Here is a 27363-nt window from a genome sequence, read left to right on the forward strand (position 1 = left end):
TATTGTATTATATGATACTAGAAAATGTATAGATAAGTTTAGGACGGTACTATAATGAATACTGTTGTTCATTGCCCAGAATCCTGATTAAAACTTAAGGATTCCCCCCCACTTCCCAGTTTCTCAGTGAGTGGGCTGCCTGCTGACAGCTGTAAGCTCTCAGTCTTTTCTGGAAATTGCCCTTGACTAGTAAGTCTTGCTTCATGAAAGATCACAGAGCCTATACATACTTCTAGTCATTTCCAGGGTAGAAATGCCAAGGTTCCTTACTGTAATACAGGACATCTCTGAAGGGTCATCCCAGATTTCTCCATGGCCTTGACTGTAGCTTTGGTTAAGATTGCACTGTAGCCTCCTTTTCCCCTCTGGCCATTCCTGCATCCTTCATTCCCTTCTATAGGTATTGATCATGGGAGCACAGCCTTATAAACCTGTCACACAGCAGTTTCTGTTTCAGGATCTGCTTCCCAGAGAAACCAACCTGTAACATTGAAAATTTATTATAATGTATACTCCCACAGAGGTAACTTTGAATGGAAGGGGAAAAGAGAGCTTACAATTTTCTATTTTATTGACGCCTGACTTTGAAATTTTATTCATGTAAGGTACATAACACTCTGGGCTTATGTCACAATTTTCCTATCAGTATAAAAACTATTTTCTTTCTAATTTTTAAAATAGGTTAAGATTTTGTAGACTCTCATGGACTTTAAGTTCTCCTTGACAGTGGATTTCTGGATTACCGATGTATGCCATGTATAGCTACCATAGCCTGTTGCTTGAAGTATGGAAGCTAACTCCTATTGAAATATATCATTTCTTTAATGAATTCCAGAGCTGTCATCTCATTAAAATAGCTCTAATTTATCCTTGTTGTCACTAGTATTTCCATAATTTATGCATCCTAATGATCTTTGAAAATTGCACCACTGATGAACAGTCATTCCCCCAAACACTTATTGAGTGCTTGCTATATACCAGACATATGGTACATATTCTAAGTTTTTAGGATGCAATGTGAAATAAAACAGAAAAAAAATTCCTTTCTATCCTAAAATTTATATTCTGGCAGGGAGTTAAAGCTTATGAGATTCTATTTATCTACTTATTTACTACTTTACTTACAGTAGATTATATGTGGTATGTCAGAAACTGTTAAGTTCTATGGTTAAAAAAGAAAAAAACATATATTCTGAATATATCTGACAAAAGAGGATAGGTTTTGCTGTTATAACTGCCTCCAAATCTGAATGTCTTTAGCAAAACATATTTTATTTCTCATTTCATCATTTAGAGCATGACTAGTTCCTATCACAGTGGGAAGGGAAAGTGGCAAATTAAATGTTACCTCCTAAAGGCTTCCAGCCCAAAGTGATACATGTCATGAATGCTCATATTTCATTAGCCAGAGTAAATCAGGTGGAAAAGCTGAACTTATAAGTGTAAAGTACAGTTCTTTCACACTCCTTAATAGAGGAGAAGTAGAATGACTTAACTGTTTCACTAACTTTTTGTAAGTGTGAAGAACTGGGGTGTGCAATGGAGATCGTTCCAGCTTTAAATCAGGTTGTAAAGATAGGTTTCATGGAGAAGCTATAATTTGGTCAAAGACAGAGGAGGTAAGATCATGGATACAACAGAGAGAGGAACCTCCCCCATTTTATTTTGTAAAAATTATTTTCCAGATAAAGGAAGTGGCTGATGTAAGGTCATCAGGCAGGACCATGCTCAGTGTGTGTGTGAGGAACAGCAAAGCCAGTGTGGCTGGAGTCAAATGAGCAAGATGGAGGGCAGTAGGAAGTCGGATGAGAGAGAAAAACTTTAGCAATAATATTTAGGACTTTGTAGGTTATAATAAGGACTCTGGCCTTTACTTCAAGAGAAATAGGGCGTCATTATGAGATTTTGTCTTCTGTGTAGACTGGGCCTCTCTCTCATCTCTTATGTCTTTGTTACTCCTATATGAAAGTATTTTCCCTTTTCCTTTCCCCTGATCTCTCTGAAAAACTGACTCTTATTCCATAATCAGCTTGCAATCTCCAAGTTTGTTCAGGACCTCTCAGTGGCTGAGTGCAAATAATCTCTGCTCTGCCAGGACTCTGCTGACGTCAGTCCTTACTTCATCACTGGTGCCCTTTTTCCTTTCCCTGGTCATCATGTGTGTGTGCTTAGCCACTCAGTCGTGTCTGACTCTTTGCGACCCCATGGACTGTAGCCTGCCAGGCTCCCCTATCCATGGGATTCTCCAGGCAAGAATACTGGAGTGGTCGCCATGTCCTCCTCCAGGGAATCTTCCCAACCCAGGGACTGAACCCAGATCTCCCACATTACAGGTGGATTCTTTACTCTCTGAGCCACTAGGGAAGTCCCTGGTTATTATATGCCAAATCATTTGCACTTACTGTCCCTCATACTTTCCAAAGCCTTGGACTCACTGATGCTACCCTTCAAAATCGGTTTTCCTAGAAAAGACCAGAGAACATTTTGGTATTTTCCATGCAGTTTTCCCTGTTTTCTCTACTAGATACAGTCCATACCACTGAAAGAAATGTATAGGAACTATGGCATTGCAAGGACTCCACTGTTCCTTTCATTGGTATGGGCATGGTGTGTAATGCATGCCAATTGTGTAAAATTCTTTGTCCAGAATGGCAATATATATTTTCTGAAATAAGACACAGTAATTATTGTTTACAGAGAGTTTCTTTTTGCATACTAGAAGCATATAACTACAAATAAAAACATAAAGCCTTCTCAAGTGGTCTCAGGAGATAACCTTGAATAATATATCTGCATTAGTCTGTTATAGCTGCTGTAACAAAACTGTCTTAGACTGGGTGGCTTATAAACAGCAGAAACTTACTTCTCATAGTTCTGGAGTCTAGGAAGTCCAAGATTGGGGCACTAACAGATTTAGTGTCTGGTGAGAGCCTGCTCTCTGGTTCATATCTAGCCATCTTTTTTCTGTGTCTTCACATGACAGAAGAGGCAATGGAGGTCTCTAGGCTCTAACATAAGGGCACTAATACTATTAACGAGGTCTCTACTCTTGTGACTTAATCACCTACCAAACCCACGTCCTAATACTATTACAATGGGGTTTCGGATTTCAACATATGAATTTTGGAGGGATATAAACATTCACTCCCTTGCATTTTGCCTGACTCCTGCCCCCAATTTAGGTCCTTCTCAAATGCAAAATATACTCACTACATTCTAACAGTCCTAAAAGTCTTAACTCACTCCAGTATTAACTCTTAAGTGTAAAATTAAAATTCTCACCTAAATATCTAAATCAGATGTGGGTGATATGATTCATCCTGGGGCAAATTGCTCTCCAGCTGTGAACTTGTAAAATAAGAATAAGTTATATGCTTCCAAACTATGATCGTGGAACAGGCATGGGATAGGCATCTCCATTCCAAAAGGGAGAAATAGGGAAGGAGAGGGGGATAAGGGATCCCAAGCAGGTTCATGCTACAAGGCAAACTCCATGAGCTCTTCAGGTTCATGAGTAATCCTCTTTACTTGATGTTCTGCCCTCCAGGCTCATCTGGATGGCCTGGAAAAGCTCTTTGCATGGGCCTTATAGCCATCGTCATCTAGAGTCCCAAATCTGTGGTTCTCTATGGCCTCATCCTTTTTTTTTTTTTTTTTATGTTTCGAAAGTATTTTTATTTTTATTTTTTTCCATTTATTTTTATTAGTTGGAGGCTAATTACTTTACAATATTGTAGTGGTTTGAGGCCCCACAGCTCATGTACTTTTGGAGCCAGTAGAGATGGCGCTATGTGAACACTACCAAAATTTGTTGCCTGTACCCTCTTGGAGGGTGGACATGGGGCCTGTGCTGTATCAAGGCCTCCTGAAGCCCTTTCTGGACTTACAAAGGACCATGCTGCTAAAGTGAGGAGCGGAGCCCAGGAGGTGATGTGGTGCCAGGCAGCACGCACCAAGGTCCTGCAGGTGCTGGTAACTCCTCCTTTGAAACACTTCTCCCCTCAAGCCCTTCTACTCTGGCCCTGTGATGGACATGGCAGCTCCAATGAAGTCTGAATTGCATCCGGGGTCTTTCTTCCATTGTTTTGGAGAATAGCTCCCAGCTTCTGCTGAGATGACTGATACATACTAACTTCCTGTCACTTGACCACACCCTTATTATTCTCTTCTGATCATGCTTTCTCATTTTTTATCATATGGATAGGCTGAGAATTTTCCTAATCTTTGAGTGCTATTGCTTTTTTGCTTTAAGAATTTCATCTTTAGGTCATTCCTCACTTCTCACATTACTGCTGACACAGTCAGGAAGAACCAAGCTTCACTTTCAGTACTTTGTTTTAGATATAACTTAGGCTGAGTATCAAATTTTCTCACTGTTAAGTTCTACCTTCCACAAAATACTAGAACATGACTACAATTTAGCCAAGTTCTTTGCCACTTTATAACAAGAATTGCCTTTCCTTCAGTTTCCAATTGGAGAAGGCAATGGCACCCCACTCCAGTACTCTTGCCTGGAAAATCCCATGGACGGAGGAGCCTGGTGGGCTCTTTGCAATCCCATGGACTGTAGCCTACCAGACTCCTCTGTCCATGAGATTTTCTAGGCAAGAATACTGGAGTGGGGTGCCATTTCCTTCTCCAGGAAATCTTGACCCAGGGATCAAATCTGCAACTCTTGCATCTCCTGCCTTTACAGGCAGATTCTTTACCACTAGCGCCACCTGGGAACCTAAGAAGATGGAAATTTCCTCTACAGCTCTCTTCTTTTCATTCCAAACTCACATCAGAATTTCCTTTAAAGGTCTGTTCATTAAAATGTAGGTGTGTTCTAGCATACACCTCAAAATTCTTCCAGCCTTTATTCATTACACAGTTCCAAAGCTATTTGCACATTTTAGGTATTTGTTAGAACAACATCCCACTTCTCAGTACCAATGTCTATCTTATCTGGTTAGGATGATACAACAAAAATTCTTAGACTGGGTGGCTTATAAACAACAGAAATATATTTGCCACAGTTTCGGAGGCTGGCAAATATAAAATCAAGTTGCTGGCAGATTCAGTGTCTGGTGGGGTCTTACTTTCTGCTTCATAGACAGCCATCTTCTCACTGTCCTCACAAGGTAGAAAGGATGAAGACGCTTACCTGGGTTTCTTTTACAAGAGTGCTAATCCCATTCATAAAAGCACCACCTTTACTATCTAATCACCTACCAAAGGCCCCATCACATTGGAGGTTGGGATTTCAACACATGGATTTCACAGGAACATACACATGTAGTCTATAGCAATATCCAAGCATGGTTTCTGGAGAGAGATAATATATCTGAGTTCAAACCCTGGCTCTGATACTTATTATATTTACGATCTTAAATTCTCCTCGGTTTCCTTGCCTCTTATAAAAAGAAGTAGGATATATCTCATATATATTGCTGCCTGGCACATAGTTAGTGATCTATAAAGTTAAGTTGTTTTTATTATTCATCCTCATGCAAGTCAGTGTCCATGCTAAGGCTCTAGACTACCCCTGATTTAATGGGATGATGTGAAGCCTTCTAAGCTCCCTTTGGTCATAAACTGTCTTTTGCTTTTTCTGCTTTTGCCTTATCCTGCTGTTCCTGTGAGAGCAGCCCCATTATCAATTGAGTGACAGCTATCGATTTCTTGGCAACATCAGTCTTCCGCTTCAGTTTCCTTACCAAAGCCTGAATGAGATGGTTGTCTCTGTCTTGTTTTCAGGACATTAGCAAATGTGGTTCCTATTGGGTGATGAGGACTGCTCAAGCTGCAGTGTGTGCGTGGTGAAAGGCAAAGCTGTCTACCTGTCAATTACAACAGCAGTGGACAGCCATGCTTTATGTAATGCCAGTGACCAATGAAAGGGCTGACAGCTAAAAGATTATGGCTATTCTGTAGCTTTGCCCAGCAGCCCTGTGACTGCTTAAGTGAAAGTCACTCAGTCGCGTCCAATTCTTTGTGACTCCATGGACTATACGGTCCATGAAATTCTCCAGGCCAGAATACTGCAGTGGATAGCCTTTCCCTTCTCCAGGGGATCTTCCCAACCCAGGGATCAAACCCAGGTCTCCCGCATTGCAGGCAGATTCTTTACCAGCTGAGTCACCAGGGAAGCCCAAGAATACTGGAGTGGGTAGCCTATCCCTTCTCCAGGGAATCTTCCTGACCCAGGAATTGAACCGGGTCTTCTGCGTTGCAGGTGGATTCTTTACCAGCTGAGCTACTAGGGAAGCCCCATGGCTGCTTATGTTGGGTTCAGTTTTGGAATTTTGCTTAGAAATCCAGAGGCCATTCACCAGTTTGTAAAGTGAGAACTTCTAATGACTGAAACCCCAAAATTATTTTTACAGTTGGGATACTCTTTGGTTGTGTAATTACATGTTTGGTACAGTAGAAATATAGTATATGGAATCAATGTTTATTTCCTAAATTAAAAGTAAAGAAAGTCAGATTTACTTTTGTTAAGAAATCTCAGATGTTTCCTGAAAAAGATATGCACTGAAATTGCAAAATTAGATCTGGGAATTTTCATGTCACTTCTGTAATCATTCCTTCAGTGGCTTCCTCCTGTAATGTGCACTTTTGACCCTGGATTTCTGGGATTTGCTTGTCTTCCCACACTATTGTTTAGCCTACCCTCCAATTATTCTCCGTACATTTTCTGTATGCTAATGAAATTGGCCAAATCTAATTTTATCCAGACATACTGTTTAATGTTTCTCTTCCATATGACTACTAACACTGGTCTCAGTTCATAAAATTTTCCCCATCTGTATTAAAATATCTGAGGTGGGCTCAACATTCAAAGTCCACCTAAAGTATAATCTTGCCCACTATTTATTTTTAGAAATTCTTGGGCAACTTGTCTTTCCCTCCACCAATGTTCTACAGTCTCTATTGTCTGTAACTCTTTTATGGTAGATATATCAGTCTTTTATTTTTTTCTTTTTTCTTTTTGCCACTGCTATATATTTTCCTTACAGCTGCTTGACTATATATGCCTAAAAGGGAAAAATTTTGTTTCTCTATTCAGATCCATTTTTGTTCAAGGTGGAGAACAGGCTCCTTCTAATATTCAGTTACTAACAACAATACCTATTTGAGGCAAAAATGCTATTGGAGTGGTTTTGTTTAGGGAGAAGGAAGTATCTAAAAAACTCATTGCCTTCTAGCCCAAACTTGGGGCAACCCTTGACTGATGCCTGACAGACTTTGGATCATAGAATCCCAGTTCCTTTTCTTGTGAGGAGGCTGTGGGAGAAAACTTCTGAGATAAACTTACACTCCAGAGGTATCATGTAGTATCACACTGAATCTACTCTCTACTGGGATTTGAGATCACATCCCTACTGGCTTCCTATGAATCCACATTCTGTTTCCTCCACTGCCTTTCCAGGTTCCTCTGTGAGTATTTTATTTTAAAAAATCACCTGCACAGAAATCTCCATCTCAAGGTCTCTTTCTGGAGAACAGCCTAAGGAAGATCGTTATGTTAAAAGCTATATTCTATTTACCATTTTACTTCTCAGAGTTTCCAACTGAGTGTCCAATGTATAGTAGCTATTTACATATTAACAGAATAATAAAAGAAGAAATGGATACATTAACACTGAATTGCTAATTGGTATTTCAGGAAGAAGTCAAAATGATTACCCCAAAGAGTAGAAAAGGAAAATTCTGACCATTCACTACTGCCCTTTACCAACTTAACCAGCAAAGCCAATAGCATTCCTTTCCTCAAGAATAATCTGAGAATAAAAGTGGCACTGGGCTTCCCAATCTGATTTTGATATTGACCATCTGGTGATGTCCATGTGTAGAGTCTTCTCTTGTGTTGTTGGAAGAGGGTGTTTGCTATGACCAGTGTATTCTCTTGGCAAAACTCTGTTAGTCTTTGCCCTGCTTCATTTTGTACTCCAAGGCCAAATTTTCCTGTTACTCCAGGTATCTCTTGACATCCTACTTTTGCATTCCATTCCTATGACAAAAAGGATATCTTTTGTTGGGTGTTAGTTCTAGAAGCTCTTGTAGGTCTTCATAGAACCACTCAACTTCAGCTTCTTCAACATTACTGGTCGGGGCATAGACTTGGATTGCTGTGATATTGAATGGTTTTCCTTGGAAACAAACAGATATCATTCTGTTCATTTTTGAAATTGCACCCAAGTACTGCATTTCAGGCTATTTTGGTGACTATGAAGGCTACTCCATTTCTTCTAAGGGATTCTTGCCCACAGTAGTAGAGGTCATCTGAGGTAAATTCACCCAGTCCAGTCCAATTTAGTTCACTGATTCCTAAAATGTCAATGTTCACTCTTGCCATCTCCCATTTGACCACTTCCAATTTCCCTTGATTCGTGGACCTAACATTCTAGATTCCTATGCACTACTGTTCTTTACAGTGTCAGACTTTATTTCCATCACCAGTCACATGCACAACTGGGTGTTGTTTTCACTTTGGCTCCATCTCTTCATTCTTTCTGGAGTTATTTCTCCACTCTTCTCCAGTAGCATATTGGACACATACCGATCTGGGGTGTTCATCTTTCATTGTCATATCTTTTTGCCTTTTCATACTGTTTAGGGGATTCTCAAGGCAAGAATACTGAAATGATTTATAGTGGTTTATCAGATTGGTTATATTCTTTGCAGCCAAAGATGGAGAAACTCTATACAGTCAGCAAAAACAAGACTGGGAGCTAACTGTGGCTCAAATCATGAACTCCTTATTACCAAATTAGGACTTAAATTGAAGAAAGTAGGGAAAACCACTAGACCATTCAGGTATGACCTAAGTCAAATCCCTTACAATTATACAGTGGAAGTGACAAATAGATTCAAGGGATTAGATCTGGTAGAGTGCCTGAAGAACTGTGGATAGACATTCGTGATATTGTATAGGAGGCAGTAATCAAGACCATCCCCAGGAACTAGAAATGCAAAAAGGCAAAACGGTTGTCTGAGGAGGCCTTAAAAATAGCTGTGAAGAGAAGAGAAGCTAAAGGCAAAGGAGAAAAGGAAAGATATACCCATCTGAATGCAGAGTTCCAAAGAAAAGAAAGGAGAGATAAGAAAACCTTTCTTATTGGGCACATAAGTGACCAATGCAAAGAAATAGAGGAAAATGATAATACGGGAAGGACTAGAGATCTCGTCAAGAAAATTAGAGATACCATGGGATTATTTCATGCAAAGATGGGCACAATAAAGGACAGAAATGGTATGGACCTAAAAGAAGCAGAAGATATTAAGAAAGGTGGCAAGAATACACAGAAGAACTATACAAAAAAGATCTAATGACCCAGATAACTATGATGGTGTAATCACTCACCTAAAGCCAGACATCCTGGAATGCAGAGTCAAGGGGGCCTTAGGAAGTATCACTACGAACAAAGCTAGTGGAGGTGATGGAATTCCAGTTGAGCTATTTCAAATCCTAAAAGATGATGCTGTGAAAGTGGTACACTCAATATGCCAGCAAATTTGGAAAACTCAGCAGTGGCCACAGGACTGGAAAAGGTCAGTCTTCATTCCAATTGCAAGGAAAGGCAATGCCAAAGAATGTTCAAATTACTATACAATTGCTGTTATCTCATATGCTAACAAAGTAATGCTCAAAATTCTCCAAGCCAGGCTTCAGCAATACGTGAACCGTGAAATTCCAGATGTTCAAACTGTATTTAGAAAAGGCAGAGGAACCAGAGATCAAATTAACAACATCTGTTGGATCATTGAAAAATCAAGCAAGAGATTTCCAGTAAAATATCTGCTTATGTTTTATTGCAAATGGCAAAGGCTTTGCACTGGCAAAGCCTTTGACAGTGTGGATCACAACAAACTGTGAAAAAATTCTTCAACAGATTGGAATACCAGGCCACGTCATCTGCCTCCTGAGAAATCTGTGTGCAGGTCAAGAAGCAACAGTTAGAACTGGACATGGAACAACAGACTGGTTCCAAATTAGGAAAGGAGTATGTCAAAGCTGTATGTTTTCACCCTGCTTATTTAACAGGTGCAGAGTACATCATGCAAAATGCCAGCCTGAATGAAGCACAAACTGGAATCAAGATTGCTGGGAGAAATATCAATAACCTCAGATATGCAAATTACACCATCCTTATGGCCAAAAGCTAAGAAGAACAAAGAGCTTCTTGATGAAAGTGAAAGAGGAAAGTGAAAAAGTTGGCTTACAACTTACAACATTCATAAAACTAAGATCATGGCATCTGGTCCCATCACTTCATGGCAAGTAGATGGGGAAACAATGGAAGCAGTGACAGATTTTATTTTTGTTGCGCTCCAAAATCACTGCAGATGGTGACTTCAGCCGTGAAATTAAAAGATGTTTGCTCCTTGGAAGAAAAGCTATGACCAACCTAGACAGCATAATAAAAAGCAGACATTACTTTGCTGGCAATGATCCGTGTAGTCAAAGCTATGGTTTTTCCAGTAGTCATGTATGGATGTGAGAGCTGGACCAGAAAGAAATCTGAGCACCAAGGAATTGATGCTTTTGAACTGTGGAGTTGGATAAGACTCTTGAGAGTCCCTTGGACTGCAAGTGGATCAAACCAGTCAATCCTAAAGGAAATCAGTCCTGAATATTCATTGGAAGGACTGATGCGGAAGCTGAAGCTCCAATGCTTTGGCCACCTGATGTGAAGAATGGGCTCATTGGATCAGACCCTGAGGCTGGGTAAGATTGAAGGCAGGAGGGTAATGGGACGATAGAGGATGAGATGGTTGGATGGCATGAACGACGTGGTGAACATGAGTTTCAGCAAGCTCCAGGAGTTGGTGATGGACAGGAAATCCTGGCATGCTTCAGTCCATGGTTTCACAAAGCGTCGGACATGACTGAGTGATTGAACTGAACTGAATGGAAAGCCTTTGACTGTGTGGATCACAATAAACTGTGGGAAATTCTTAATGAGATGGGAATACCAGACGACATGACCTGCCTGCTGAGAAATCTGTATGCAGGTCAAGAAGCAAGTTAGAACCAGACATGGAACTACAGAGTGGTTCCAAATCAGGAAAGTATTACATCAAGGCTGTATATTGTCATTCTGCTTATTTAACCTAAATGCAGAGCATATCATGTGAAATGCCAGACTGGATTAATGACAAGCTGGAATCAAGATTGCCAGGAGAAATATTAGTAACCTCATATATGCAGACAACACCAGACTTATGGCAGAAAGTGAAGAACTAAAGAGCCTCTTGATGAAAGTGAGAGAGGAGAGTGAATAAGTTGACTTAAACTCAACATTCAAAAAACTAAGATCATGGCATCCAGTCCCATCACTTCATGGCAAATAGATGGGGAAACAATGGAAACAATGAGAGACTTTATTTTCCTGGACTCCAAAATCACTGCAGATGGTGACTGCAGCCATAAAATTAAAAGATGCTTGCTCCTTGGAAGAAAAGCTATGACCAACCTAGACAGCATATTAAACTCCAGTACTTGGCCACCTGACATGAAGAACTGACTCATTGGAAAAGACCCTCATGCTGGGAAAGATTGAAGGCAGGAGGAGAAGGGGATGACAGAGGATGAGATGGTTGGATGGCATCACCGACTCAATGGACAGGAGTTTGAGCAAGCTCCAGGAGTTGGTGATGGGCAGGGAAGCCTGGCGTGCTGCAGACCATGGGATTGCAAAGAGTCAACACGACTGAGCAACTGAACTGAACTGAACATGACTGACTGGGCTTACCAGGTGGAGCTAGTGGTAAAGTTCCCGCCTGCCAAGGCAGGAGAACTAAGAAATGTGGGTTCAATCCCTCTGTCAGGAAGATCCCCTAAGGAGGGGATGTCAACCCACTCCAGTATTCTTGCCTGGAGAATCCCATGGATCAAGAAGGCTGGTGGGTAAGTTACAGTCCATAGGGTCACAAAGAGTCGGACATCATTGAGGTCTTAGCATAGCACAGGATCAGAAACATCGTTCATCCATGCAATACATGTTTATTATACACCTGCAATTTGTCATGATCTTTTAGGAAGATTTTTTCTTAAGATAATTTACTATATTTATTGCTATAAAATAAAACCAAGGTGTTAGTTGATTGTGAAATGATAACCAGATTAAAAGGCACTCGTTAGATCACTTTCTTGAGAGTGATACTAACTTTCCTCTTTAGTTAATACTCACTCATCCAGTAAAGCTGAATCATAGAACTGAGATAGTAATTTCATTACTGTTTGATACTTCAAATATTTATATTTTTAGAAAAGTGAGTTTTAATGCAAAAGCTCAATTGAAAAATATAAAGGAAAAATAATTTACCTGAGTCAATTGCAAGTTAAAGGGTTTTTTCAGCTGCTGTGTATCAAGGAGCACCTGAAGACCAGGTAACTGTCCAAGGGAAACATGATCAGTTTTACAGTGCTTGGGGAAGAAGGGCATGTGTGGCAGGATGCACTTGTCTTGTTAACTACAGTAAAACTGGAGGTAGAAATGGTTTTCTGGGCTTCTTGCTTAGGATATTTGACACGTTCCCTTCCTTAAAACTCTCAAAACATTTCTCTCCATGGCTGTGTTTGCAAGCCTTGCAATTTCTCAAGGTTCATGAGAGGAGGAAGTAGCGAAAAAAAAAGGGGGAGGGGGTGGGGGAAGAAGGAAAAAGAAGAGGAAAGAAAGGTAAAGGAGTCAAGAATCAAGGCAAAGGAGGGACTTCCCTATTGGTCCAGTGGCTAAGACTCCATGCTTCCAGTGTAGGGGGCCCAGGTTTGATCTCTGGTCAGGGAACTAGATACCACATTCCACAACTGAAAGATCTTGCATGCTTCCACTAAGATCTGGTACACCAAATAAATTTAAAAAAAATGACAAGGGAAACAGGTCTATTTAAATCCTTTCTATAGAAACCATATAATTTCTGAAAAATTTCAGTAGAACGATCAACCAAAGAAAATAGTTATCCTAAAACCTGATGAAAATTTGAAAGTAGTGACCATGAGTCTGACTTTAAAACTTTATAATATAAAACAGATGTATTTGGTCACTTTCTTATATTTTTCTTCTCTTGGATTTGTCACTTTGTGTTTCTATTTGGATTTTGGATTTAGGTGTGCATTTCTGGCTTCCCAGTTGGTGATAGTGGTAAGGAACCCACCTGCCAATGCAGGAGATTTAGGAGACATGGGTTCAATCCCTGGGTTGGGGAGATCCCCTGGAGGAGGGCATGGCAACCCACTCTAGTATTCTTGCCTGAAGAATCTCAGGACAGAGGAGCCTGGTGGTCTACAGCCCATAGGGTCACAAAGAGTCGGAAACGACTAAAGCGAGTTAGAACGTCTTGCATTTTCTGAACTTGTCATATGACAATGAAAATTGGGGTTATTTTTTATTACTTTCAGATTCCTAATCATTTTCAGTTCAGTTCAGTCGCTCAGTCGTGTCTGATCTTTGTGGCCCCATGAATTGCAGCACGCCAGGCCTCTCTGTCCATCACCAACTCCCGGAGTTTACTCAAACTCATGCCCATCGAGTCAGTGATGCCATCCAGCCATCTCATTCTCTGTCTTCCCCTTCTCCCCCTGCCCCCAATCCCTCCCAGCATCAGGGTCTTTTCCAATGAGTCAGTTCTTCGCATCAGGTGGCCAAAGTATTGGAGTTTCAGCTTCAGCATCAGTCCTTCCAATGAACACTCAGGACTGATCTCCTTTAGGATGGACTGGTTGGATCTCCTTGCAGTCCAAGGGACTCTCAAGAGCCTTCTCCAACACCACAGTTCAAAAGCATCAATTCTTTGGTGCTCAGCTTTCTTCACAGTCCAACTCTCACATCCATACATAACCACTGGAAAAACCATAGCCTTGACTAGATGGACCTTTGTTGGCAAAGTAATGTCTCTGCTTTTTAATATACTGTCTAGGTTGGTCATAACTTTCCTTCCAAGGAGTAAGCATCTTTTAATTTCATGGCTGCAGTCACCATCCGCAGTGATTTTGGAGCCCAGAAAAATAAAGTCAGTAACTGTTTCCACTGTTTCTTCATCTGTTTGCCATAAAGTGATGGGACCGGTTCCCATGATCTTGGTTTTCTGAATGTTGAGCTTTAAGCCAACATTTTCACTCTCCTCTTTCACTTTCATCAAGAGGCTCTTTAGTTCTTCTTCACTTTCTGCCATAAGGGTGGTGTCATCTGCATATCTGAGGTTACTGATATTTTTCCCAGCAATCTTGATTCCAGTTTGTGCTTCCTCCAGCCCAGCGTTTCTCATGATGTACTCTGCATATAAGTTAAATAAGCAGGGTGACAATATACAGCCTTGATGTACTCATTTTCTTATTTGGAACCAGTCTGTTGTTCCATGTCCAGTTCTAACTGTTGCTTCCTGACCTGCATACAGGTTTCTCAAGAGGCAGGTCAGGTGGTCTGGTATTCCCATCTCTTTCAGAATTTTCCAGAGTTTACTGTGATCCACACAGTCAAAGGCTTTGGCATAGTCAATAAAGCAGAAATAGATGTTTTTCTGGAACTCTCTTGCTTTTTCGATGATCCAACAGATGTTGGAAATTTGATCTCTGGTTCCTCTGCCTTTTCTAAAACCAGCTTGAACATCTGGAAGTTCACAGTTTACGTATTGCTGAAGCCTGGCTTGGAGAATTTTGAGCATTACTTTGCTAGCATGTGAGATGAGTGCAGTTGTGCAGTAGGTAGTTTGAGCGTTCTTTGGCATTGTCTTTCTTTGGGATTGGAATGAACACTGACCTTTTCCAGTCCTGTGGCAACTGCTGAGTTTTCCAAATTTGCTGGCATATTGAGTGTACCACTTTAACAGCATCATCTTTCAGGATTTGAAATAGCTCAACTGGAATTCCATCACCTCCACTAGCTTTGTTCGTAGTGATACTTCCTAAGGCCCACTTGACTTCACATTCCAGGATGTCTGGCTCTAGGTGAGTGATCACACCATAGTGATTATCAACGTCGTGAAGATCTTTTTGTACAGTTCTGTGTATTCTTGCCACCTCTTCTGCTTCTGTTAGGTCCCTACCATTTCTGCCCTTTATTGAGCCCGTCTTTGCATGAAATGTTCCCTTGCTATCTCTAATTTTCTTGAAGAGATCTCTAGTCTTTCCCATTCTATTGTTTTCCTCTATTTCTTTGCACTGATCGCTGAAGAAGGCTTTCTTATCTCTCCTTTCTTTTCTTTGGAACTCTGCATTCCATAGTGAAGTTTAATTTTGACTCTGCATTTTAGCTAACAGTTAAATGGATCTATTTCAAAATCACTATAAATAGGAGATTAAAGCAGAACACAAGTGCAGAAATGTAAAGAATGTTGCAAAACTCTTTCAAAATGGTAAATAATGATGTATTTAAACAGATTGATAGCCAAGTAACATCCATTTTATTGCATTAAATATCAGTTTGAATATATAAAATGTTCTTAAATAAATAATACTTTAAATAATATATTTTAGGCTACACATATATGGTATTTAAATGTTAATAGGATTCTGAACTAACCATAACATTTTAATGCCTCACATTAAGCATTGTAGTCTGAGAACACCAAGAGAAAGTTTAAAAAAATAAAATATGGTTTAATAATCTTTCTCTCTTGTGCATTTTGCAATAGAGCCTTGAATAGTTTATTTATTGTCAATATTACTCTAAAATATAAAATAGTTAAGATTCATAAAATATCACCTCCTACTTAGGCTTTCAAGCCCCAAAAGTTTTATCAAGCCCGATAGTTTCCAAAAATTGTGCTTCATTCTGCTATTTGATTCTTCTAACCTTTAAAATGGTATTCCAGAGATCCTAAAAGCCATAGAAACAGAGCACAGTGGATTATATGAATGACTTTTTAGCTTCAATGTCCAAAACTTGAAGAATGGAGGAAATTCTGATGTCTTCATCAAAGCTTAATAACAAACTTTTTCTATCTAACTTAGTCTAAAACTGCCCTAATACTTAGAAAGTGTTATATGACTGTTTCATTCTTACACAAGAACCACATTAATAAGTTCATTATAAGAATGATTCAAACAGTTGCTTGATATCATTTGAAAATAACAGTTCTATTATTTTTTACTTTTCAGTTTTGATGATCTTGATACATAGGGCAAGAGAACTAGATAAAGACATGATCTTTATCTAGAGGAAAATGAGAGAAAAGAAATGAGAGGTACTAGGAAGTTAATTCAGACTTCTTGGGGTTGTGCACTAGATTTAAAAATTACTAGCTTTCCTATCATATGTAGGTTTCCCTTATTTAAGAAACTCAGTGTGCACCTACATTTAATTTTTTTTTAAGATTTATTCTGGGTGCACTGCATTTCCCCTTTTTTTTATACTGGACTCAGCTATGAAATAAGGCATGTTTTTGCTGTTGTTTTACATGTGCATTTCAGATTAGTATTAAATTTAATTCACAGCCTTTTTTGTTTCATTCCTTCAATATCTCACTTGAAAAGTAAAAAAAAAAAATATGTAAAGGGGATTTCAAACATAAATAACATCTGCCAGTAAGTGCAATTATTTTCAGGAACATACATCAGAAGCAATACTTCTTTAACTTAGACTGGCTACATCATTTTGCTTCTATATTTCCACTTGAAAAATTTAAACAAGTGCCATTATGGGAGATTCTAGGCTAAGAAAACTTAAATTTTTATTTTTTTAGACTGTTTAAAGAAGTTAAGAGTAAGAATCTACATGACTTTGGCATATAAATATGGCTCAAAAGCCTGTAATTTCTTTGGCTTCCCTGGTACTAACTAAGCACATAATAATCAAGTAGGTGACAGGAGGATACCTGTGTCACCATTTTAAGGACACTCTGCTTTAAATTAATAAAACATTTATTTTTACGTACATAGCATCATAGATTTTATTAAAATATTTTGTTTCTTTTCTTTTCTTTTTATTTTTGGCTGTGCTGTGTCTTTGTTGCTGTGCGTGGGCTTTCTCTAGCTGTGGAGAACGGGTGTTACTCTCTCGTTGTTGCTCTTAGACTTCTCATTGCAGTGGCTTCTCTTGTTGTGGAGCATAGGCTCTAGGGCGTGGTGGCCTCTGTAGTTGCAGCATGTGGGCTCAGTAGTTGTGGCTCTTGGGCTCTAGAGAGTGGGCTCAGCAGTTGTGGCTCATGGGCTTAGTTGCCCCATGGCACGTGGGATCTTCCAAAGTGAGAATCGAACCTGTGTCCCTTGGCAAATTCTAAACCAATGGACCATCAGAAAAGTTTACATTTTGAGTTTCCTTTACATGTGATGTAACAGCCAAATTAATATGGGCACAATTCATTAGGCAGATATATGTACTTTGAAAGTATATTTGTTTAGTTTGGGGAAAGAAACTTTTTGAAGAATTTACTCTTTCACTGATTTATCTGAGGCCTGTTCATCTTGTCTGGAAAGCAGATGGGGATGGGATTCGGTGAGCCATAAAATTATTCAACTCATACTCTCCAAAATGCCCGAAAAATGGGCAGGAATGCATAACACAGGTCCCAAGAAAAACTTCCTTCATGGGCAACTTGTTTTACATCTGATATAGGTGATGTATATCACTATATATAGGTATACAGGTGATGTATATAGTGTATATAGTGTATGTATATAGTATATGTATATATACACACATATATACATATACATACATATATACACACACACATGTATGCATATACACATATGTATGTATACTATACTATATGTATATATGTATGTGTATATAGTATATGTATATGTATGTATATATAGTATATGTATATAGTGTGATGTATATAGATGATGTATATAGTGATGCATATCACTCCTTCCCTGGTTTGTGGCTCTGACCTATTGCCCAGCTCTATTTGTGGATGCGGTGGTATTCAGGGTGGGCCTCTTCACCGTCTTTGCCAGAGAAAGAGCCTATGGTGGTTCTCTTTGTGACCATTGTAAAATGGATTTAGGCAGATGCATGCACAGTACATCCTCAGCCTCTTCCTTGAGCAGTATGCAGAGGCCAAATCTGCAGTGATTCCAGATCTGTTCAAAGAAAAACTTAGAGGAACAGGGAGAGGATATGAGCAAAACAGCGGGTAGGGACCAGGGTGTGACTTCTACCACTGAAGCAGCAGTAGGAAAAACCATTATCATCCTCCTCTGTGCTCCAACTTCATCAAAGAGTGACATGTTATTATTAGAAGCTTCATGTAACATGCCAGTTAACTGCCATGTGTGGGACAAGGATAAAAATAAAGAATTCCCAAGGATTATGGGCATGGTTTTTCTGGGAGAAGCTAGATATATTGGATTCCTTAAATAGCTCATAAATATTCAAAGTGTTTCAATTAATTCTAAAAGTATTTTAGAATTGGAATAGCCAGGGATGCCAAGAAAGATTGCTTCAAAAGCTTATAATTTTCTTTGCAGAACCACTACACAAAATATTTTTTATAGTTTTGAAATAAATTTTTCAGTGTGGCAGGCAAAAAGAGAGGCAAGCAAATTCTAGTAATAATTACTCTCAAGGGAAATAAAACAAACGCCAAACATTTGTTCAATTTCCCATTATAAAGTCATTTTTCTCACCTTAGTAGATGTCAAATACCTGTCCAATTGGAGATGGAAAATTGTGCCTCTGGTAACCAGAAATCATCTAACTCTCAGAAATGAGATTTTTAGCATTCCCATTAGGGCTTTCATGTTGGCTTATTAAGACTAACTGGGCAGCCCAACAAGATTACCTGTCCCTAATATGAAGGGGAATAAAGTTAATGGTAAGACAAGCTGGCTGGCTCTGTTCCTTAGCCTGCCTCCTAAACTACTTCCCCAAATCTCTAACTGAGGACTTAACACTGTGGGGGGCTTGATTTACACTTCAACTTGAAAATTTGGTTTAGCAAAGCATTTAGCATTGAGCATTGTTTGGGATAACAAATGTAGTGCAGGGATGGGTGATGTAAACTATCATCCTGTTTATCCTCCACCCAGTGCTCACCATTTCAAGCCAACATTTTAAAAACCTCTAGCCTTCAGAGAGTGGTTATTTGTATGTGTAAAGGCTATGGGGCAGGATAACTGAACACTGGGACCTCACAAGCTTTGGGGGGGAATTTCTATATTTCACTCCTGGAGGACTTCTGTCCTAGGACGATGTTTTTTCTCCTTTGGAAGGTTAGAAACAGCAAGTATGACCCTAGACAAATGTCTTCAGTGCCTCATTTTATTTCTGTTTTCTCTTTTTTGAGAAACCTACTTCCTTCTACTTCCTTACAATATGCTCAATAACTTATTATCCCTCTATCTTTTATGACACAGATCAGAACCTGCTATGGAAAAGATATTATAATTTTAGTGAACTTGTGCCTTATGCTTCATTCTTAATTGTGGAATGAATTATCCTATCAAAGGCATTTCAATCTCCACCTAGCAGAAAGGAAAATGTTCTTTAATGGAAATTTAGAAATCACAGCATGTAGCCACTAGCCCTGCGGCTTTGCTGGCCCACTTTGCTCTATAGGGTTTTCCCTCTAATTTTCTGAGAAGGCTCACTGGGTGAACACAGTACAAAATTTGCATGAGTATATGGTCTTCATGCTGTGCTTGACTTCATTACTATCAAGTTACTGTAGTTATTTTAGACTAACATTTCCATTGATAATTTTTGTATGGAGGACTCCAGTTGACTTTAGCATGCCTGAAGCATCATGATATAGTTTATTGTCAGCTCTCTGGTGTCCTGGTCTTACAGTATGGGAGTAACAAGGAATTCATAAGGAATATTAAACTTGGTGACATAGATCATGGCTACAAAACATTAACAATACAGTTGGAAAGATAAAACTAACACATGTGAAAACAACAATTCATGAACCATTACATAAAAAAAATGTATGCTTTAACTCCACAGGAAGGGAAGTCATTAAGGCAAGTCATTATGAGAGAGAGAGAGAGAGAGATTGAAGGAGAGAGATTCATTGAAAAGATTGGTGGTCTATGAAGAGAGAATGAATGGCTGGTTGGATTTAGTTTGAAGTGGGTGAGGTGGGATATCCCAGATAAAGGAGACAAAGGCATTATGGCAAGGAGGGTACAGAGGAAGTTTGCGTAAATGCGTGCTTAGTTGTGTCGGACTCTTTGTGAGCCCATGAGCTGTAGCCCTCCAGGCTCCTCTGTCTGTGGAATTTTTCAGGCAAGAATACTGGAGTGGGTTGCCATTTCCTCCTCCAGGGGATCTTCTTGACCCAGGGATTGAACCTGTTTCCTGCACTGGCAGGAAGATTCTTTACCACTGAGCCACCTAGGAAGCCCACACAGAGGAAGCAGATAGACATACTTTTACATAGATAAGAATAGGCAGATTGTTGCTGTGTTAAAAACACAAGAATTTAGATTTGATGTAAGAAGGCACAGGGGACCCTAGTAAATTTGAACTCTTACTGAGACTTTTACTAAGTTTACAAAGCTGTTTTCACCCTCAGTTTCCTCATATACAAGATTAAGACAGGCTTATGTAAAGACTTGAGGCCAGTGAGAAACATAGGAATTACTACTACTACCACTGCCAACAGTAATAAGGAATGATGACTATTTTTAGTATTTAATGGCTGTTGATTTAAGCAAATGGAGATCACTATAGCTTTGTGACTGCCCCTCCGCCTCCTTTCCTTCAAGAGGTGGAAACGACTTCCTCTCTCTTTAAATCTGGGCAAGTTCTGTGATTGCTTGGACCAATAGAATATAGTAGAATTATGGTGTGCCAAATTACAGATCTAGGCTATCTTCCACTTCTTGTTTCTTGGATTATAACCTCTTGGTACATTTCAATTCACTATGATTTGAAAAGCCTGAGCCGTGTGGAGAGGCCACTTGTAGCTACCGCAGTTCACAGAATCAGGTGTACTCCCAGCTGACAGCTCTCAATAACTGCCAGTCATATTGAGTGAGCCAGCAAGCCTTCTTGAGGCTTCGGGGTATTAATGTTTCAGTCCCAGTCACTGTCCATCAGTTTGCCTCATATGAGATCAATTAACTCACAGAATATTGATGAAAAATAATACGTTTGTTTTGAGATCAGTGTTTAAACAAGTTTTGAGATGGTGTGTTATACAGCAGTTGATGACTGGAACATTGGTTCTTTTTCTTAAATCATGATAATATAAGGGGTATTTGTTTATTGTGTTATCTATGAAGAGTAGGATTCCAGTTGTGGAGGAGATGAAGGCCTTGATTAGGGAATCAGTGTTGCAAATCAAGAGTATTTCTTTCATTCATCATTCATCCATTCACTCAATAAATATTTATTGAGCAATAGCATCCAGTACACCAGGTTTGTGAAAGTTCTTTATTATTTGGCTATGGAGCTACAGAAATAATATCATGATACAATGTTGTAAACTTCAAAATTTTGTATTTTCCCACTGCCTCAATATCCCTACAAACAGGCTGTGAGCACCCCACCCAGATAACCAAGTGCATCCGTGTGATAAGTCTGGTTCTTGCCACAAGTTCCTCTTCTTGCTGTTCCCTGCCTGTGACAAAAACTCAAGAAAACTCAACAACAAAATCCCTTCGCATGTTCTGCTTGTGTACTCCACCCTGATCTTCAGTAAAGGCACTTATCCACTGGTTCTCACTCTCCCTTGGCTGTTCCCCTGGTCACTTGAGCCTGTTCCCTTGGAGCTCCTCCCATCCGGCACCCTGTATGGTGTGCTATGCCAGTATCTAAGACTTGTGAGTATAATAAATTTAAAATTTCATATGCCTCCCCAAATGTAATTTCTGCAGTCATATTGGAGTGATCCTTAAAGACCCTGCAAGGGTAACTTATTCCCTCATTTACAACATGAATACCTGTATTCAAAACACTAAAATTTTTCAGTACTGGCCAGGATACTAGCTAAACCAGATGCTTTACTATACATGTACGATGGATTGGAAATTCAACACCCCAAGACATCCACATCTCCTACAAAAAAAAAAAAAAAGCAAGCAAAAAATAAAACATAGCACAAACACATACATACTTACACAGTGGAATAGGGGCAAGTGACATGATAATTTAAATGGGTCATTGAATCAGAGTATCTAGATTCAATACAGGTATCACCAATAGCCAAGTGCAATCTCAAGTATGTCACTCATTTAAAATGGAGATAGTGAAACAAATTGCAACACATGGTGTTAATAAGTATTATTGAAGTAAATCTGTATAAATAATTGTCTACACCCCCTTCTTCCATTGGTTAATTTCCTACTAATTTTAAATGCTATGCTTCAGCCTCCAGATTTCTAAGAATGTGTCTCATGTGTTTCAGCATAATGCATTCCATGACTTTTTTTTTAATCACAGTGTTTCCTCTTTATTTTCATTTCTCATAAGGAAAGATATTATAGGAGAATATATTTCTACTAGTAGAGATGTTAATATAATTGCTTTGTCCTTGTCTTAGATTTTATTTCTCTTGGCCGTGATGCTTTTTCTTATTATATAAGTTTCAGGTATAAAATATTATAATTCAATATTCATACACACTACAAAGTGATCACTAACACAAGCCTAGTTGCCATCTATCACCATATAGTTGGCTCTCTTTATCCATTTTGCCAACACTCCAACTCCCTTCCCTTCTGGTAACCACTAATCTATTCTCCATATCTATGAGCTTGTTTATGTTCTATTTTGTTTGTTTGTATCATTTTTTCGGATTCTGAATATGATGAAATCATATGGTATTTGACTTTATCCATCTGACTTATTTCACTTAGCATAATACCTTCCATGTAGTTTCAAGAGGCAGGATTTAATTATTTTTTTTATGGCTGAATAGTGTTCCATTGTATACAGATATATATTCAACATATATATGTATTTAACTTTGTCCATTCGGTATTGCAATGAGCATAGCAATGAATGTATCTTTTTGAATCGATGTTTTCATGTTCTTCAGATACATACCCAGAAATGAAATAGTTGGCTCATATGGCAAGTCTATTCTTAATTTTTTGAGGACTCTCTATACTGTTGTCTATAGTGGTTGCCCCAGTGTATAATCTCACTAACAGTGCATGAGGGTTTCTTTTCTCTGTATCTTCATCAACATTTTTATTTCTTGTCTTTTTGGTAATAGCCATTCTCACAGGTGTGAAGTGATATATCATTGTGGTTTGGATTTGCATTTCCCTAATAATTAATTATGTTGAGCATCTTTTCATGTGCTTGTTGACCATTTCTGTGTCTTCTTTGGAAAAATGTTCAGATCCTCTGCTCATTTTTATTTTTTTTTAATTAAAGTATAGTTGACTTATAATATTATATTAGTTTCCAGTCTGCATTCATGCTTAGTCACTCAATCATCTCTGACTCTTTGTGACCCTATGGACTGTAGCCTGCCAGGCTCCTCTCTCCATGGGATTTTCCCAGCAAGAATACAGGAGTGGTTTACCATGCCCTCCTTCAGGGGATCTTCCTCACCCAGGGATAGAACCTGTGACTCCAGCATCTCCTGAATTGTAGGCGGATTCTTTACCACTGAGACACTGGAGAAGCCCCAGTTTCAAGTATGCAGCATAGTAATTCAATATTTTTATAGGTTACATTCCATAAAAAGTTATAAAATATCGACTATTTTCCCTGAACTGTACATTATATCCTTGTGACATTTTATTCCTAGAAGATGGTAACTCTTAATCCCCTTCACCTATTTTGCCCTTCCCCCACTCTCTCCCCCAGTTTGCTCTCTATATTTGAGTCTGTTTCTGCTTTGTGGTATTTGCTCATTTAGTTTAGTTTTTAGATTTCATATATAATGAAGACATACAGTATTTGTCTTTCTCTGTCTGACTCATTTCCTTAAGTGTAATACCCTTCAGGTCCATCCATGTTGTTGTAAATAGCAAGATTTCATTCTTTTTAGTAGCTGAGTAATATTTTATTGTATATATACACATGTGTATGTATGTGTGTTAAGTCACTTCACTTGTGTCTGACTCTTTGAAACCCTATGAACTGTAACCTGTCTGCAGGACTCCTCTGTCCATGGGATACTCCAGGCAAGAATACTGGAGTGGGTTGCCATGTGCTCCTCCAGGGCATCTTTCTGACCCAGGGATTGAACCCGCATCTCTTATATCTCTTGCACTGGCAGGTGGGTTCTTTACTACCGGGAAGCCCATGTATATAGATACATATGTATAAATATATATATATACATACCATATCATCTTTATCCATTCATCTGTTTTCTTTTTAATTTTTGTTTTTGAGTTGTATGATTTCTTTATATATTTTGGATATTAAGCTTTTATTACCTATATTGTTTGCAAATATCTTCTCCCATTCAGTAGGCTGCTTTTTTGTTTTGATTTTGGTTTTCTTCACTGTGCAGAAGCTTTTTAGTTTGATGTATTCCCATTTGTTTATTTTCTCTTGTTTCCCTTGCCTTTGATGTCAGATTCACAAAAACATCATTAAGACCAATGACAGGTTACTACCTTTGTTTTAAGGATTTTATGGTTTCAGGGTTTATATTCAAGTCTTTACAATTCATTTTGAGTTAATTCTTTGTATGATATAAGATAGTGATGTAGTTTCATTCTTTTACACGTTGACTGTCCAGTTTTCTGAACACCATTTATTGAAGAGACTACTCCATTGTATGTTCTTGTAAATGAATTGCCCATACATGTGTGGGTTTATTTTGGGCTCTCAGTTCTGTTCCATTGATGTGCATCTGTTTTCGTGCCAGTACCAGCCTGTTTTTATTACTCTTACTTTGTAGTACAGTTTGAAATCAGGGAGTGTATGCCTCCAGGTTTTTTTCTTCTTTCTGAAGATTGTTTTGGTGCTTTGGGATCTTTTTTTGTGGTTCCAAACTACTTTAGAATAATTTTTCTATTTCTGGAAATATACCATTGGAATTTTTATTGGGATTGCATTGAATCTGTAAATTCTTGGCCATGACTCTTTGATCTTTTATTAGCCACAATGATTCTTATCACAATCTTACTACCTTATCTTTTTCTTCTCTTATTCTAGCATCTCTCTTGCTTTTATGTTCAGTTTCCTCACATTTTCTGAAGAGGAAATTCTTGCTTTTAGGTGAAATTTCTTCTTACAAATAGCTGATTAGACTGATCAATACTTACATTGACTTCTAGAAGAGCTAATAGTATGAAGTATTTACATTTTAAAAAGTACAATATAAACACGTGGATGACTTTTAGGAGATTTAATTGATACCCATGAAAGCACTTGAAAATCTTAATCACCATGAGGTCAGTCCTATATATATATCACTTTCCAACTTTTGGAGGAGGGATAATTTAGAATATTTCCTTATCTTTCGTTCCGCATTATCAAAGTGCTAAACAGATGGTACTTCTAGAGTCACACTCAACACATTGCCAAATACTTCTCTCTCAAATATTGAGCACTTCTCAATTTAGTTTAATCTTAAACAATAAAAACATTCCAGAAAACAGAATTGTGATAGGATGGAGAAAATTCTGCTCCAATGTAAAGCAAATTTAGTAATTCAGTTCAGTTCAGTTCATTCGCTCAGTAGTGTCTCTTTGCGACCCCATGGACTACAGCACGCTAGGCCTCCCTGTCCGTCACCAACTTCCAGAGTTTACTCAAACTCATGTCCATTGAGTCGATGATGCCATCCAACCATCTCATCCTGTGTCGTCCCCTTCTCCTCCCACCTTCAATCTTTCCCAGCATCGGGGTCTTTTCAAATGAGTCAGCTCTTCGCATCAGGTGGCCAAAGTATTGGAGTTTCAGCTTCAGCATCAGCATCAGTCCTTCCAATGAATATTCAGGACTGATTTCCTTAGGATGGACTGGCTGGATCTCCTTGCAGTCCAAGGGACTCGTGAGCATCTTCTCCAACACCACAGTTCAAAAGCATCAATTCTTCCGCGCTCAGCTTTCTTTATAGTCCAACTCTCACATCCATACATGACTACTGGAAAAACCATAGCTGTGACAAGACGGACCTTTGTTGGGAAAGTAATGTCTCTGCTTTATAATATGCTGTCTAGGTTGGTCATTAGCAGATTTAAAGTTCACTGTGAGCGCACTGCTATTCAGAAATGCAACACTAGGTGGCATGATAAGTACAGATTAATAGAGAATAACAAGGCTGGGAGATTCAAATTGCTTTCTTAATGCTTCAAGCAAGATGGGCATTATTAAAACAATAGAATACTACAGTACTCCATTTTCAAACACTTACTTCTCTTTGTCATTATTGCATAAAGAGTATGAGAAAGTAGGATCCACAGTGTATATACATTTACCTAATAGTCGAAGTTCTAAGATGAGTTTTTCACTAACCATCAGACCAGAAGCAATTATAGTAATAGACCTCACATCTAATATAAGCCCACAAAATGTTATGTTTTGAATTTAAAGCAGAATATTCTCATGTATTATTTTATCCGATGCTCACAAAAAATCCATATTAAAGAAAAGAAGAAGAGAGAGGTAACACTTACAGATGTTAGGTGGTTTGCCCATTATTACATAGACGGTAAAGTGATATTATATAAATAAAACAAGGTCTTCTGTCTAATGGAGAAATGGCTCCCAAAATAAAATGTCCCATATTTTCCATAGGGAACACTAATAATGGATCTAGATTTTAATTAAAAATCAGAGTCAAATGTTTGCTAGGGAGAGTAAGCTGAGTCTGAAGCTCTGAAAAAAAGCTGTAAAAAATAAAGTTTCTTACCTTCTTAAAATTTTTTTCCAACCGATCTGTGGCTGTGTCAAGACAAAGTCATGGATAGCGGAGGAGGGAAACACAGACCTGGGACCAGACTAACTCGGAAACAAAATTAGCAGAAGGGAGTAAAGAGGTTAGAGTCTTGAAGCATTAGGGTAACATTAGCAAGTAGTTAGAAATGAGTGTGGCATCATCAGTGAGGTTAGGCTCCAGAAGCAGAGATCCAATAATCAGTTATCAGGCCCTGAGAGACGACGTCAGAGTAAAAGAAGGAGAAGACCCAGGTCTCTAGGGTGTGCAGCCAAGATAAACCAGGCAAATACTTAGAAATGAAGCAATAAAATAGAGGCTCAGTTACTGTAATGAAGTAAAAGCAAGGGCCTGGCCACAGAAACGAGGCAATTACCCACTACTGCACCAGGGAATAATACCTCAAAAGTTTTATCAGCAAGCCTGGCTGCAGGCTGACTCTCGAGAAACAGGCCTGGAATTTGTAATACGGTGTTGTACGTGCCACATGGTGCCTTCTGATATATAGGAAGATAATGAGCCCACAGGTGAAGCATAAAGGTTCATTTATCATCCAAATTAGGTCAGCTTTGATAATAAATGGAAAATTGGTTTTATTATACTAATGAACCTAATATCATTCTATAC

This window comes from Cervus canadensis, chromosome X (assembly GCF_019320065.1).
Source record: "Cervus canadensis isolate Bull #8, Minnesota chromosome X, ASM1932006v1, whole genome shotgun sequence".
In the NCBI taxonomy this organism is placed as follows: domain Eukaryota; kingdom Metazoa; phylum Chordata; class Mammalia; order Artiodactyla; family Cervidae; genus Cervus; species Cervus canadensis.